This window comes from Idiotropiscis lumnitzeri, chromosome 2 (genome assembly GCF_059441095.1).
Source record: "Idiotropiscis lumnitzeri isolate Australia: NSW breed Sydney's pygmy pipehorse chromosome 2, RoL_Ilum_1.0, whole genome shotgun sequence".
NCBI lineage: Eukaryota > Metazoa > Chordata > Actinopteri > Syngnathiformes > Syngnathidae > Idiotropiscis > Idiotropiscis lumnitzeri.
Genome location: NC_142392.1, coordinates 17,311,626 through 17,327,551, shown reverse-complemented (window position 1 = coordinate 17,327,551; position 15,926 = coordinate 17,311,626).

Genomic DNA, 15,926 nt, shown 5'->3' with positions numbered 1-15,926 from the left:
TTTTTATTAATGCATTGTCTATAATTTTGGAAACCTAATTGACTAAAACCTAAATCATGTTCAAGGCATGCTACATAAAGGTAGTTTAACTCGGAAAACTAAGTATAATAAGGCCAAATTGCTCCGTGGCGTCACTCTAACACCTCCTGCAGGACCACACATAAATCCAGCAATAATTCCAAAAAATCCCAAATCAACCATCTCGGTCACGAAGGAGTTTCCCCCGCAATGATAGATCTTTAAGCAAACCGGCAGTAACACTCACAATTTCCAGTGTAGTCCATGTGGAGGCATCAAAGCTTCGCTGAACCTTCGTCAAAACCCCCCGCCCCCTTCGAAAGAGTGGGGAAAAAGGGGGAGATCCTTTCTAACACTTTCTAGTAAACCTATATTCACAGGTCAAGTAGGATGAAGGAACACCGTTACAGAACAGAATAAATCCACAGCGTAATAAATGCATGATGGGACAAGACACATAAACACACAAAACAAAAACACGAGTCCAATGATATGCAAAAACATAGTTGAGGCCACGCTCCAGCGTGAGAATCCCATGGCATCGTCTCCCTCGAGAGATGCCAAGCCCTCGTCACCGACGAGCTCTTGCAAACAGTATTGTTTCAGATTATCACGTCCACATCCTATGACCCTCATAGGAGTCCTCCTCGTCGCTTGCTCCAAGTGAGATTGCAGTCTACATCCAACTCCATCTACACTTCAACTGAAACACAACAAGCAGACACACTCCACACAAAAATTGAGCACCAGAGATGCTCACTGGGATATGCAGAAGGAGCTTGCAAAGCGTGGAATATCTTGTTCCACCATCAAAAACTGTTGTCCATCAATCGTCACCGGAATGCCAAGACCTGCCGGTCCTTGAATGCTGAGGCTCCACGGGCACCCCTATCGTGGAATGGGGTCCCAATCGGGTTGAGGCATCAACTGTGCGTTTGGAAGCCATAGAAGCGTTGTCAGAGGAGGGGGTAGCGATGGCGCCCCGTGCTAGTGGAGCTCTTTGTGACTGGCATGGCGCTGGACCACAGGATGGTACATTTCAGGAAGTGGCTCGGTTTGGACCGCTCATCACCCAGTGACCCCACAACCCATAGCAAGAGCACTTCCCACTCACAACCCATGTCTATAACCACCCCTACTTCTGTTACGTGACCTTGTTGACTGGCCGGTGCGGACAACAATCCTGCTGTGGCGCTGCGTCACCAGAACCTGGCCCAGGAGCAACGGAAATGGAAAGAGCAGACGCAATGGGAGCTGCATGCGTCGGCTGCTGCATTAGCTGCTTCCCCCCGGTTTTATTTGATTTTTTTCCCCCAAAATCATTTTTCCTTTCCCGGTGAATTAGCACTCTTGGCCCCCTGAACCCGCAACTGTAACAATTCTTTTTCTACATCCAATACAATATTTTCTTTCATCGATGCAAAAACGGGGGTTCTACTCATTCTGATTAGCAGTTTCTCATTGACGGACTGTTCCGCATGATGTCAGTAACTGGGAGGCGCACGCCCTCGAGGACGGCCACCCGGCACAGCTGAGTGGTGGTGACACTATTGGACGGGTCACTGGCGGAAGCTTCAATCCATTCGCGTCTCGCCCCGTCTCCCATAAGAGCTCACCAACTTAATCCCTCATCATATTTTACAAATGCCAATGCCAATTGGGTTTGTCTTCTGTTTATGATTCATATTCAATCCCCATGAACACGTCAATTATAATTTAGCTATTCTTTTTTAACTAACTAATATAACCCCGTTTTCCTCAACCCATGAGTCAGTATTCTTTGAAGTGGATTATCCGCAGACTAAAAATTTCTAATTTAATTTATAACTGTAAATCAAAAGTCCCCTCATAACATGATAATTCATGACATTCCTGTCATTTCCATCTCAAAATGTCGTTCCATTAATTTAATTACCGTAGTACATCGGTCGCAAAACTGAAGTATGGAACATTAGATGGGGTTTTTTTTGTTTTGCATGACCTTTAACCTTGCATGTTCTGTTTCAACAAAATTGTATCTCTTATCTGTGTTAACGTTTTCATCACTCAGGGCTTTTCCGTGTTGACAAATCCCATTCCACGGAACATGCATTCATTCTTTTATGATCTTATATTTCTGTATTTAATTCACCGCTTCTTGCAATGAAGATTAATTTCACCCCAATGATTATGTAGCCAATTATCTTTCTCATTCTAATTTTGCTTTAGTTCTTATCCACATTTTTAAACATTTTTTATGCTGCATCTTTCAATGCACACTAGGACGCACACGCGTTAGTTGAACTGATAAAACGGAATATTAATGCAATAACATTTGGGTTTTAGAAGGGGCAATTCGGCACTGGTTTATAACTATCACCCCTTATCTCCTGCGTGGGGGCTGCCTGACTTCCTGGTCCCACAGTAGATGGAGGTGAGACCACAGCGCTCTGCTTGCATTCTTCCTGCTGGGCCCAATCTTCAACTCTTTCACCTCTGCATGATCATTGTTGACATGTCCTATTAACACCTAAAAATCCTTACATGCAAAAACCAATCATGAGAACAAAATACTGCATCTACCTCCCCCCTTTGACACATGCCCCACATGTGTCAACACAAATAACAATAAAAACAAACGAAGCAGCAACCCCCCTAATTAGGCCAAACTTCCACGTACTTTCATCTCATCTCTTCACAAACCCCTGCGTACATCCTGGGCCAATACGGGGCGGACCACAGCCAGGTTTTTGATTTTGCGTGGCCTTGACCAGAACACGAGTAATCACAGGGTACGTATCTGAACAGCGGAGTCGAACTGGCCCAGACTTAATGCATTATTCTTGCTACGTACCAGCGAAACTGTCGGCTCAGCCCCAGGCCCTCCACACAACGGTACGCCTCGATCCTTACTGTGTTCCATGCCACAAAGTGCCCAATACGATACGTGGAAGCACGCTTCTCTTCATTATTTCTATTTTCAGCTCATCATTTTCCTGCTAAAATTTACACCCTGGCCAGGGTCTGTGCTCAAACTGAGCTTATTCACGACTATGTTGTCTATAGCGATAGTTTTACACTTATTTCTCATCTCTTTAAGCACTAGACCTTTCTTTTCTTTATCTTCTGCACATTTCTCCCGCACTAGTCCCCATTTACTTAGTTCCTATTATATTTTTTTCATTTATTTATTTTTTCTAAATACTTTTTCTAATGTTCTTTCATAGTGTGGTTACTTTGACACATTTTAATGTCTTAATCAATCATTATAGAGGCCTCTTGTTTAAACAATAACTGAAACTAACACAGGCACATTTTCCATGACCAACCAGAGAGCAGACCCACACGCACAAGCTCTCTTTAACGACGCCAACAGCCCCGACCGCTTGGACACAGGCGCACAACACCCATTGTGAGTAAAAGCATCTCACCGAAAGTTCAGCCGGCCGGCTGTTGAACGCCTGCGCCCCAGCACCCTGAGACCCTCAATGGAGCAAAATGCCAAAAATGTGGTATATTTTGTTGTTGATGTGTGGGTCTGTCTCAGCTTCCCTCCGGACAGGTCGCCGAGCATGGCAGAATTGGTGATGGAAAAAAATTCTCTGACACAGCCATTTTGGTTGGAAAGAGATTTTATTCTCGTCACATGCTGATGTCAAAAGAAGTCTCCCCAAAAAGAAAAAAGGGAAAGGTGTCCCCTCTCTCTGGCCTTCCCTTCTTATAGGGAATGGCCACACCGGACATGAATATTGAAGGTTTGTACAGTGAAACCCCGCTACTTCGCGGTTCACCTTTCGCGGGTTCAGTGCTTCGCGGGTCTAAAAAATATTCGGGGGCATTGTAGTTTCGCCGAGCGGCACGACGGGGCGCTGGAGCGGTTAGACGGCCGGCGTGCGCCGAAGAAGAGCGTGGGCGAACAAGAGAGTGGACAGAGAAGAGCGACATTTCGCCTCGCTCGGGGCCTTGCGAGAGTTCCGGAGGAGACCGGCCGGCGTGCGTGCGTGGCAGTCAAGCCGTAGAGGAACAACCTCCGCCCGTTTCGTTCGGGACCGGTGTCGTGCCAAAGTACTTTCCCCCTGCCAAAATCTGTATCCCCTGCGCGCACGCATTGACTGAAGGCGGCGCGATGTTACTACGTTTGTTTTCATTGAAAGGCACGAAGAATGTATGAGTTTGTGTTTTTGATTTGCTTTTGTAGTGTATTTTCACAAGGTCTGACATAGACAACTTATTTTATGGCCATGACAACTGTTGCTTTGAACTCCCCCAGGGCTTCCTGACCCCCCCTTTTGACACGTAGATTGCAGCCCTGAGAGGCGCGGGACTTTAGCCTTATCTACGGGGGGTCAGGAAGTTGAACAGGGGTTATCTGCGTCCCGAAGAGGGAGTTTACAAAAGAGGGGTCTGGCGCCGGGAAGTCGCACCAGTTGAGAGGCAGCAGGATAAAAATGAATATGCAACAAGCGAGAATTAGATATTCATGTCTTTTGTTTGTCTTCCCTATAAGAAGGGAAGGCGCGAGAGGGAGACACCTTTTTCTTTTGGGAACTTCTGACATCAGCTGAGATCAATAAACTCTTTTTCCAACCACCGGTGTGTGTCAGAAGTTTTTTCCATCACCAAGCCAACCTTGCCTGGCGACCTGTCCGGAGGGGAGCTGAGCCAGACCCGCACATCAACAGCGGAAATTTACCTCATTTTTGGCGTCACGAACAGGATTCGTGCTCCAGTGAGGGCCTCCAGGTGCTGGGGTGCAGGCGTTCAACAGCCGGCCGGCTGAACTAGAGGTGAGTTGCTTTTACTCACAATGGATGTTGGGCGCCTGTGTCTGAGCGGTCGGGGGTTCTGGGGCAGTTAAAGAGAGCTTGTGCGTGTGGGTCTGCTGGTTGGTTGGTCATGGAAAATGCTGTCCCTATGTCTTGGTTTTTGGAGTAGGAAAGGCCGTTGTAAGGATTAAGACATGAGAAAAGGTCAAAGTAACCGCACTATGCAAGAACATTAGAAAAAGTATAAAAAAAAAACTGATGAAAGAAACTAAGTAAATGGAGCCTTAGTGAGGGGACACGGAGTAACCCACTATGCAATAACATTAGGAAAGTATAAAAAAAATGATGAAATAAACTAAGTAAATGGAGCCTTAGTGAGGGGACACGGAGTAACCCACTATGCAATAACATTAGGAAAGTATAAAAAAAATGATGAAATAAACTAAGTAAATGGAGCCTTAGTGAGGGGACACGGAGTAACCCACTATGCAATAACATTAGGAAAGTATAAAAAAAATGATGAAAGAAACTAAGTAAAGAGACTTGTGCGGGAGTGGTCAAAGAGATGAGAAACAAGAAGTGGAAAGCTCCGAGACTGCTGTTGAAAAGCTAAGAAGCGAACTATGGATTATATAGTCGTGAAAGGCTTAGTTTGAGTACAGACCCTGGCCAGGGTGTAAATTTTTGCAGGAAATTATGAGCGGAAAAGACCACTAATGAGATAAGAAGAGAAGATATGAAATAGAAGAGATGATGAAATGAGAAGTTCGGACAGTTTGGCATGAGAGAAATCCGAACAGAAGTAGAGACGCGCGCTATCACGTATCGTTTGGGCAAGCGAGGCATGGAGCGCATTTGAGGCACGAGAAGCACTTCAGTGTTGACGGCGCGGAGCCAGGAGCTGTCGTTGTGGTCGGTATGTTACGGAGGTTCCTTGTCAAGCCGGTTCGATTCCGCTGTTTGAGACATATCCGGTGATCAAATGCGCTCTGGTCAAGGCCACGCAAAATCAAGAACCTGGCTGCGGTCCACGTTTGGCTAAGGATGTACGCAGGGGTTTATGAAGTGATATGGGTACGTGGAAATTAGGCCTAATTAGGGGGTTTAATAATGGTATATGAATGATATGTGCACACAATAGAAATGTTTGAAAGTCTGCAGAAGTAATGATAATGATATACAAGCGCTTTGAAAATCAATAGAGACGTACCGAGAATAATATTAACTATAATGTGATTGTATTAATATAAGGATGAAGAAAATAAGGATGGCAAAAATGATTGAATATAGGAAAATCCAAAACGCGCACACGTCCTTGCGCTGCGCGTGAACGCGTGCACGCGTGGCCGTTGGCCGCCAACCTTAGAGGGTTGTGTACATGTAATAGTTTCGAGAAAAATAGCCATCAAAACGAGAATTATCATAAGCCAAAATGAAATAGATTGAATTGTTGTCAGTTTATTGTTTGTGTCTGTTCTTTTCGTGAACATTGTCTTCTATGGAGTGGGCCCGTGTCTGTGTCTGTCTGCGTCTGTTTGTGTGTCAAAATGTGGGGAAAGAGTCATTAAATGGTTAAAGGGGGGCATCACGAGATCGATAAGGAATGTTCTATCAAAATTGTGCCTTGAAAAACAAAAAATGTGAAATTTTAAGGGGTGTCAAACCTGAGGTGCGGGGGCAGAATTTGGTTCTCTAACTGAGAGGCAAGGTAGGTTGAGTAAGAAAAACGTAAGTGAATTGGAACGAGTGGAAAGTTCAGGGGGTAGGAGCTGTTGCCATTGGCTTGAGATTGCCTGCTCGTAAATTGGCAGGGAGGAGTGGCCGGTAAACTGGAGCCTTTGGTAGGGGGCGTAACCCCTTGTAACCCGGAGGCCGCGTGATCGGCGTATGAACAGTGAGGCGCCCCCCCTTCCCTTCTTTTTCTGCTGTGAGCGTCTAGGATAGGCTTGCACACGAGGGCGGCCAAGGAGAAGACGAGTAATTTACATAATTAATGAATGAAGGGTTGAGAACTTGTTTTAAGGAAGTGTACGATTGGGAAAATGTATGACGTTTGAAGGATTGAGGAAGTGCAAAATGAAGGAATGAGGAAGTGCAAAATGAAGGATGAGGAACTGTTTTAAGGAAGAACGAAAGAAAATTAATGCTTAATGAAGGGATTCAGTGAAATATTTTCTTGACAGACAGTGAGAACGGTCAGAAAAGGAATTTAGGGAAGTGAGTAAGTTACGTGTGGTGTCAAGAGATTTAATTGGTCGGGGGCAGGAAGATGTTTGATAAATATGGCCAGAACCATACAGCACTACAGAAATACTAGAGTATACAACATGGAATTCCATGAATTGGAAAATACAGTTACAAGTAGGCTAGCCATAACTAATGACTTTAATAAATAGAATGTTACTTAACATTGTGTCTAAATATTTAACAGGCAGATCCAGAATCCTGCGTTCACCTCCTTTTTCTGACCCCAACAGAAGATGTCTTCTGCCTTTGCTTTGAGGTAGTGAACAACGAGGGGTGTCAAAGGGGGGAGCGCAGCCTCCCCCACTGAGTTGGGTTCATAAAGCCTGGGTGCAAGAAGCAGAGTACAAATGGCCTGATTGGGAAACTCAGAATATGTAATGGAAATTGAGCGGTCTTCAATTCAGTCTGCCGGAGGATGGACCGTTAAATCACTCAATCCAACTATACGAACTCTAGTAAGAGGAAACTATTTAACTATTTGTATAGGGCAACTGATTTATAAAATACTTGTGAGTTACATCTTAGAAGAGTAGCAGTCATATGGAATTAAGTTAAAATAGAAGGAAAATATACACGTGGCGACAACTAACAGAGGGATTTAATGCAGCAGAGTTGGAAATTAGCCAGTGGTAAATGATAAATCACCAGATTTGATCAGATGATTAGGCGATACATTTCTATCAATACTTTCTCGGTTGACAGCGGCATGGGGAAAAAAAAAAAAAAAAAAAAAAAGAGTGAGGAAAATTTGACAGAAGGCAATATGTACAGGTGTGATTGTAAATCATGAGTGTGCTGTAACAAAGACTTAACAGCTCTTTGAAGTTAGATGCTCGTTCCCAAGTAGGGGGAGGAAGTCAGAGAGAGAGTTTGGTGATTGAAGAAGGTGTGACTTGAACAAATGAATAAGGATAAGAATTAGGTTCTGCTGTAAGGATGAATTGAAGAAATAAATATTTTATGTTTCATACTTCAGTTGATGATCTTTTTATTAAGTTATACCAGAAATTGGAATGAAATTCACAGATAGAAATGACACAGGTAAAAAGATGGTAATCTGATTAGAAGGGCTAGTATTTACATTAAAGCAGAGAAGAAATTAGAGGCCACAAATAATATTGATGGATACTTGTTCACTTTGAGGTAGAACGGGTTGAAGTAAATGAGTCATAAAGTTATAAAAATAGGAAATAAAATAAAATTGAGATGTTTAAGCTTAACAAATTATTGCAAAATCTGAGTTCCAAATTATGCAGAAATTACTGCTGTAAGATTAAGATAAAGATGGTCTTTTATTAGTCCCACAAACTGGAAATTGCAGAAACAAGTGCAACCATAGTTTTGTTCCATCCTCTGGTTTTGAGAGTACCACGTGCGGTTTCTGCATTGCTTTTGCAGATGAACATGAAGTTTTTGTCACCAGCGGGACATTTATAGTGTATGAATACATTGTTATTGTAACCACATCTGATTATAGAGGGATGTACAACATTAAACCCGGCTCTGTCATTATTATGTCAGGAGGATGGTACAAAACTAGATTGTTAGGAGTTAGTAGAAAAAAGTAACCAAAAGTAAAGGCATCAAAAAGATTCGCTTTCGGAAAACAGAGAAGTACTATTTGTAGATGGCTCATCTGTGAGAAATAAATAAAATAAATGAATAAAATACTGTAGTTGTAACGAATGACACTGAAAAAGAGCCAAGCAGTTAGCCCTCAAATTACTCAGCTCATGCAGCAAAATTAGTAACTTTAACAAAACCGTCTGAACTAAAGAGAGTAAATTGTGTTACTATTTACACATATAGTCATTTTAAAATGTGCGGCACATACATCGCGCACGGACAGTGTGTCCCTCAGGAATGCATTTGTAGACAAAATGGCTAAAGCGGCAGTTGCAGGCCAGACACATACGCTAGTACTAGATGATAACGCAAATTTTGATAACGACATATGATGAGACGAGCAACAACAAAGTCCCAAAGTTAGGAAAAGGCTTTGGAGGAAAGTGGCGTAACATTGCTACGTGATCTGTGTATGACCAAACAATAATCTTTACAAATGGGCTGCTATATTGAGTCATGGGATAATACATGTCTCCACAGGAGAAATGGTGCATCAGATATTACGTTATTATACGGCTTACGGCTTTAATGCTTATTCGAAACATTTTTGTAGGGCATGTTTAACGTGTGCGAAACAAAATGCACAAGGTAATCTGAGTCCACGCAGTGGACGCTTTCCTACACCACAATATCCATTTCAAATTATTTTTTGAACTAAACCAAAGTGGAGAATAAATAAATACATAAATTAAATGTTTGGTCAGCATAGATGTGAATTCGAAATGGTTAAAACTCTTTCTAACCAACAAATCCAGATGCATTGACAGTGGCAGAAGTTCTTTGTAAGGATATCATTCCAAGATATGGTATTCCTGGAAAAAAAATAAAAATAAAAAGAATTTAACAGTGATAATGGTACCCATTTTGTTAACTAACTTGTGAAAGAGATAGGAATGATGTTTCACATTGATTTGAAGCATAATTGTGCTTACCACCCTCAAAGCTCTGAATTGGTGAAAAGAATGAACAAATAAATAAATAAAAATAAAAAAAAAAGCAAAACAAAACAAACTGTTCATTTGAGGCATCATTAAAGGGGGGTATTGTAGGCTTCCCATAGTTAGCTAGACGGATTAATTCTTGAGGAAATAAGCATTCGTAGATTGATTAGGAATGAACAATTTGCAGCTCGAACAGTGAATTTGAATGACCACAAACTTTTAGTCGGAGAAATCTTATAGGAGGTTACAAAACAGGAAGAAATTATATACATTTAACTACTGTAATTAAGATCATGTGACAACACCAAGGAATTACACACAGAAAACAATAAAATGAACTAGAAAAAGGGGAGGCATGAACGTAGTAAATTGACGTTGAGGAAATACAAATAATTAAATAAACGAGTAAGTAATCAAGACAAAACAAAATAGAGTTTGACAACCTGCAAGAGAGGTTCGGGATGACAACAGATGAGAAGATAAACACATGGACGTGGGAAGAAAAAAGAACAGTTGTAATCCAAGAGGTATTAAACAGAAGAACTTGAAGGTACAGCACAACTTTAGGTGTGAAGGTTTTTTTAAACAATTGAAGCAAACAAAGAGGGGATTTGAACCATGTTCTAGGATTATAGGTGTATTTGGGAAGGCCACGGGAAGAACTTTAAACATACAATTCAATATTCATTTTAGGATTAATTTGAGGAGATTAGAGCCAATGAGGAGGCGGAGTTGTTTTCAAGGTAAATTAGGTCTTGCAATTGATATCCATCTAATCTATTGGACTACAATTAGTTGGAAAGGAGTTGGGGAAAGCAATAATACTGGTAATGGAGGATTGGAGCTGTTGATTGAAGAAAATTAGCTCTGATTCTGTGAAATAACTCATTTGCGTGTGATTACAGGTTTTGTGAGAGGATGGAAATGTGTCAGTCACTAGTGCGGTGTGTGTGTGTGTGTGTGTGTGTGGGTGGCCACCATTAAAATACACTTGGACTATATATTGAGAATGGGAGTCAATCAACCACATGGGGGATTGTTTAATTGATAAAAGGTAGCATGCTTGAAGAGGCATGTGTGAAGATATTCAAGTTCATTGAGAGATGGAGATGATGTGATCAAGTTAAGAGGATAAATTCCTCTCACCTGGAACTATATACTGCATAAACTGTGCGGTTCAACAAATGGGATACACCGACTGATCGGTGACGGTTCTTGACCAAATCTGTGTGGACGAATAATTTGGAAGTGGTACATCTTATGGCACCATTTGACAACCAAATTAGTCAAATGGAGAAGGCCTATTGCAGTAATAGTGCTGGACACAACTGTACCAGCTGTGAATGACTTTGGACTGTATGAGAGGTGACACAGATGTCGACTATGAGACGGAAAAACTTGGACAGTGACCCTACATATGGCATTCGTGCCAGAGACTGAGACCAAGTGACAATTGTGACTTCGTGAAATGTTTTGTTTTTTAACCTTTTTTTCAGCTTGAATGCTCAGCCATTGCTAAAGGAGCAGACGCTGGGTTGGTTATATGATTTATGTTGATTTTGCAGGTTGCGGATCACCTTCTGGGAGACTGACGTGCTGTATTTGTTCATTGTTAACCCTAACCCTTTATTTTTCATGGTTGATTGATTTTGTTGATGATGAATTCAGGTTGATTTACAGGATGGACGCTGCTGATTCCAGTTCCGAGATTATGTGATGTTTGAGTTGTATGATGTGGGTTGTTGTCGTTTGTTTATGGAGGTGTGTTTTGTTAGAGCCGTTTCCATGTCAGGCACGTTGCGGGAGCAGCTACTGGATGGAAAGTGAATTTGTTTGCGTGAGTTGTTTCCAGTTGTGTTTCAGCATTCAAGTAAGTGTCCATTCCAGAAGGAGAGATGGCTGGTCAACGAATTAAGTCTGGTTCGTCACGGGTAGGATGGTCTGGAATTGCTGGTTTGTCTGTTTTTATTGTTATTTGTGTTGACACATGTGGGGCATGTGTCAAAGGGGGGAGATAGATGCAGTATTTTGTTCACATAATTGTTTTTGCCTGTAAAGATGTTTAAGTGTTAACAGGACATATAAACAATGATCATGCTGAGGTGAAAGAGTTGAAGATTGGGCCCAGCAGGAAGAATGCAAGCAGAGCGCTGTGGTCTCACCTCCATCTACTGTGGGACCAGGACGTCAGGCAGCCCCCACGCAGGAGATAAGGGGTTATAGTTATAAACCAGTGCAAGTTCCTTTGTAGTCAGAAGTGCCCCTTCTAAAAAACCCATGTGTCCTTAGGCGATTGCATTATTAAGCAGTGTCATCAGTTTATCAAAAAAGCTAACGCGTGTGCGTCGTAGTTTGCATTGAAAGATGCAGCATAAAATATATTTCAAAATTTGGATAATAACTAAAGCAAATTTAGAACGATAAAAAGATAATTGGCTACAAAACATTGGGGTGAAATTAATCTTCAATCCAAGTAGGGGTGTTTTAAAAAGAGAAATCCAAGATCTTAAAAGGATAAAGGCATGATGCGTAGAATCTGACTTGGCAATATGAAAAGCGCAAAAGCTAAAGTGACAAACTACGATTAAATATGAGAGAAAAACTATAATGTATTCAGTCTTGAGGAAGACTGAATGCAGTAAAATTGCAATAAGAAGGATAGTAAACCGGCCTAGAGTGTCACAATGTACTGGAAACATAAGTTTGGGATTGCCCCTGAGAGTGAAATTCCTCTCTGAACCCCTCCTTTTTACCCCTGGCAGCAACTAATGAAACAACGATACTGATAAGAGATGCAATTGGGCTAAAACAGAACACGCAAGGTTAGAGGTCATGCCAAACAAAATATGTCTAATGTTGCAGGCTTCAGTTTGGTGACGGTTGTACTGAGGTAATTCAATGAATGGAACGGCATTTTGAGATAGTAATTATATGGGAATATGACGAATTGTCATGTTATGAGGGGACTTTTGATATACAGTAAAGTAGAAGTTTTTAGTCTGCAGATAATCCAGTTTAAAGGCTAGTGACTCATTGGTTGAGGAAAACGGGGTCATATAAGAGTTAGCTGAAAAAGAATAGCTAAATTATGGTTGATATGTTCATGGGAATTAAAAGGGAATAATAAATAGAAGATAAAACCAATTGGCATCGGAATAGGTAAAATATGATGAGGATACCTATTGGGAGAAATAATTTAGGTTTGGATGATTAATAGCCAGGAATTTTTGTTTTTACAAGACAGACCTTTAGGGGATTCAATATAATTTAAAATAATTTATAGATGACACGTGCTGTTAATTGTGAGTTGATTACATCTAGTCATGGTTATGAGGGATTAGGTTAGTGAGCTCTTATGGGAGACAGGTTGCCAGGGTGAGACGTGAATGGATTGAAACTTCCGCCAGTGACCCGTCCAATAGTGTCATAACCACACAGCTGGCCGTCCTTAAGGGCGTGCCCCTTCCCGTTACTGACGTCATGCGAAACAGTCCGTCAATGAGAAACTGCTAATCGGTTTGAGTAGTGCACACATTTTTGCGTCAATTTGTACGCCATCGATGAAAGAAAATATTGTCTTGGATGTAGAAAAAGAATTGCTACATTTGCGGGTCCAGAGGGCCAAGAGTGCAAATTCATTGGGAAAGGATAAAGAATATGGAAAGGAAAAAAAAAAAAAAGAGGAAAAATAAATAAAGGGGGGGGCAGCGAATGCTGCGGCTAATACAGACAGCTCCCACTGCGCTTGCGCCTTCCGTTTCTGCTGCTCCTGCGCCAGGTTCTGGTGATGCAGCGCCACAGCAGGCTTGTTGTCCGCGCCAGACGGTCAGCAAGGTCACGTAACAAAAGTAGGAGTGGTTATAGACATGGGTTGTGAGTGGGACGTACCCTTGCTGTGGGGTGTTGGGTCATGAGCTGTCCATACTGCGCCACTTCCTGAAAGGTGCCATCCTGTGGTCCAGTGCCATGCCGGTCACAAAGAGCTCCACCAGCGAGGGGGCGCCACCGCTACCCACTCCTCTGACAACGCTTCCATGGCCTCTCAAAGCACACTTGACTCCTCAACCAGATTGGGACCCCCATTCCGCAATAGGGGTGCCCGAGGAGCCTCAGCGTTCAAGGACTGGCAGGTCCCGGCATTCCGGTGACGGTAGATGGACATCAGTTTTTGATGGGGGGACAAGATGCTCCAGGCTTTGCAAGCTCCCTCTGCACATCGCAGTGAGCAACAACACTGTCAACCCTCGTGGACTTCTGGAGATTACCCGAGTCACTGCAGTGGACCGACACCACACAAATGAAACTAACACTGGTATTTGAGTGGCATTACCAGATGGGACTGAATTTGACTATGCACATCCGCCGGGGGACAAATACGTTGTGCTCTCCTCCATTCCAGTAGACTGGGCAGCTCTGAAACCAGGGTCACCATCCTCCCGCGGTTTGTACGTCCTGTTTCTGCTCTGGTCTGTGTGGCGTAGCCGCCTCCACTCATTCAAACCACCGATTGATACTTTGCATTGAACACTGAGTTATGATGATTTGGTTTGCCAGTGTGCATTCACCCAAAATCGAGGGTGAGAAATAGATCTTACATGATGATTATGTGTTTGTTATGTCTACCGGCGTTGCCTTGCATGTGCGCCTTGCTCCGGAGCAGAGGAGACGGTATGAATGGTCTACGTTCGCCTGCCACAGATCACATTACCTGACGGCGCGCATTATCATACTAAAGACTTAGGCCCCATGGTGAAGATGACTGACGGGTTTTCAGTTCAGATGTTGAATACTCTGTTTCACTATCAGGGTAGCGTATTTCTGCCCCATTACAAATTCATTTGTTTTGGAACATTACCAAATTTCTCGACACTATGCGGGACAGGGAATGGGTCACTCGGAAGCGAAAGTCCTGTTTGCATCTCTGCCGGAGGGGTTGTGGACCCGGAGTTCGACTGATGTTGGGCTCCGCTCCGCGGCTTTCCCAATTTTTTGCTGTCTCTGCACCCTCCCCTATTTGACAGAGTCAGTGTTGGTACAGTTTGGGGACGAAGGGGGGCATTCCGGAGACGGTGGCTGTGTTGAAGATTGCAGTGGCCGTGGAGCCATCTACGTCCTGGAATGTGCCTATTTCTCATGTTGAAAATGATTTGATTTGGCACCTCAGGTGCTCAATTTTGTGTGGAGTGTTTCTGCTTGTTGTATTTCAGGTGGAGTGTAACTGGAGGTGGATGCAGATTGGAACCCCGCTTGGAGCAAGTGACAAGGAGGACTCCTATGAGTGTTGTAGGATGCGACCATCAGATCTGTTTTTTCCTAAAGTGTTGCCCGAGCAAGTCAATCATGTCCTGAATATGGCTGTGAGGTTGGATGGGATCCAAGGGGGGTCAAAGGAGATTTATGATGCTTTTACTACTACAGGACACTAAGGAACTGGCCAGGGTCCTGCAGACCGTTGAGGGGACTGTAAACGTTGGTGCGAGGTCAATGACTATGGGCTGCGGGCCCTTACCAGTATTGTCCTGTTTGTCGGCGTGCTTTTCTATCAGTGCAATGGACTGTACAACACATACACAAGCACACAACTACGCACACAGGAGGCACGGAACGGTGGAACATGTTTACTGTGTTTTGATGTCATTTGTATTTGCTGCATGACTATTCTTTCATTTATATCGGTGGTGCTTCAGCATGTCATACGAAGCCTTCATATCCGTTTTCATGTTCATGGCTTTTGTATTTGTGGCAATCTGTAAACATTGTTTGTTGCTTAGTATGGGCCTCCCTCTTTTTCCCCACTCTCTACACGAGGGGGTTTTTTCCGACGGAGGCTCGGTGGTTCCCTCACACTTCCGTAAGGACTGCATCGAAATTTGCCTAATGTTAATGTCGGTTTGCTAAAAGAATTACCAGTCAGGGGGTAAATTTGATGCGACCGGGGTGGTTGATATGAGATCTTTTAAATTTTTGCGGTGGTGTGTAGTCCTGTGGGAGGTGTTAGGGTGCCATCAGGGAGTGATTTGGCCTTATTAGATTATCTTTTCCTAGTCTAAAGTTAACGTTAAGTAACATGCCTTGAGCATCATTTAGGATCTAGTCAAATGGGGTTTCAAATTGTAGACATGGGATTGGCATAAAATGTTGGAATGAGATTTTTTAATTCATGCTGATGTTGTTTTTGTTTTATCTTAACTAAAGTGTCGAGGCAATTTGGGTTTGCCTCGAAGGGGGGTATGTAGTGTATTTTCACAAGGTCTAACATATGCAACCCATTTTATGGCCATGACGAGATTGCTGCTTTTAGGAATATCAACTCTTGGGGTTGGAGCCCCTTAGTATTAAGTTACAGCTT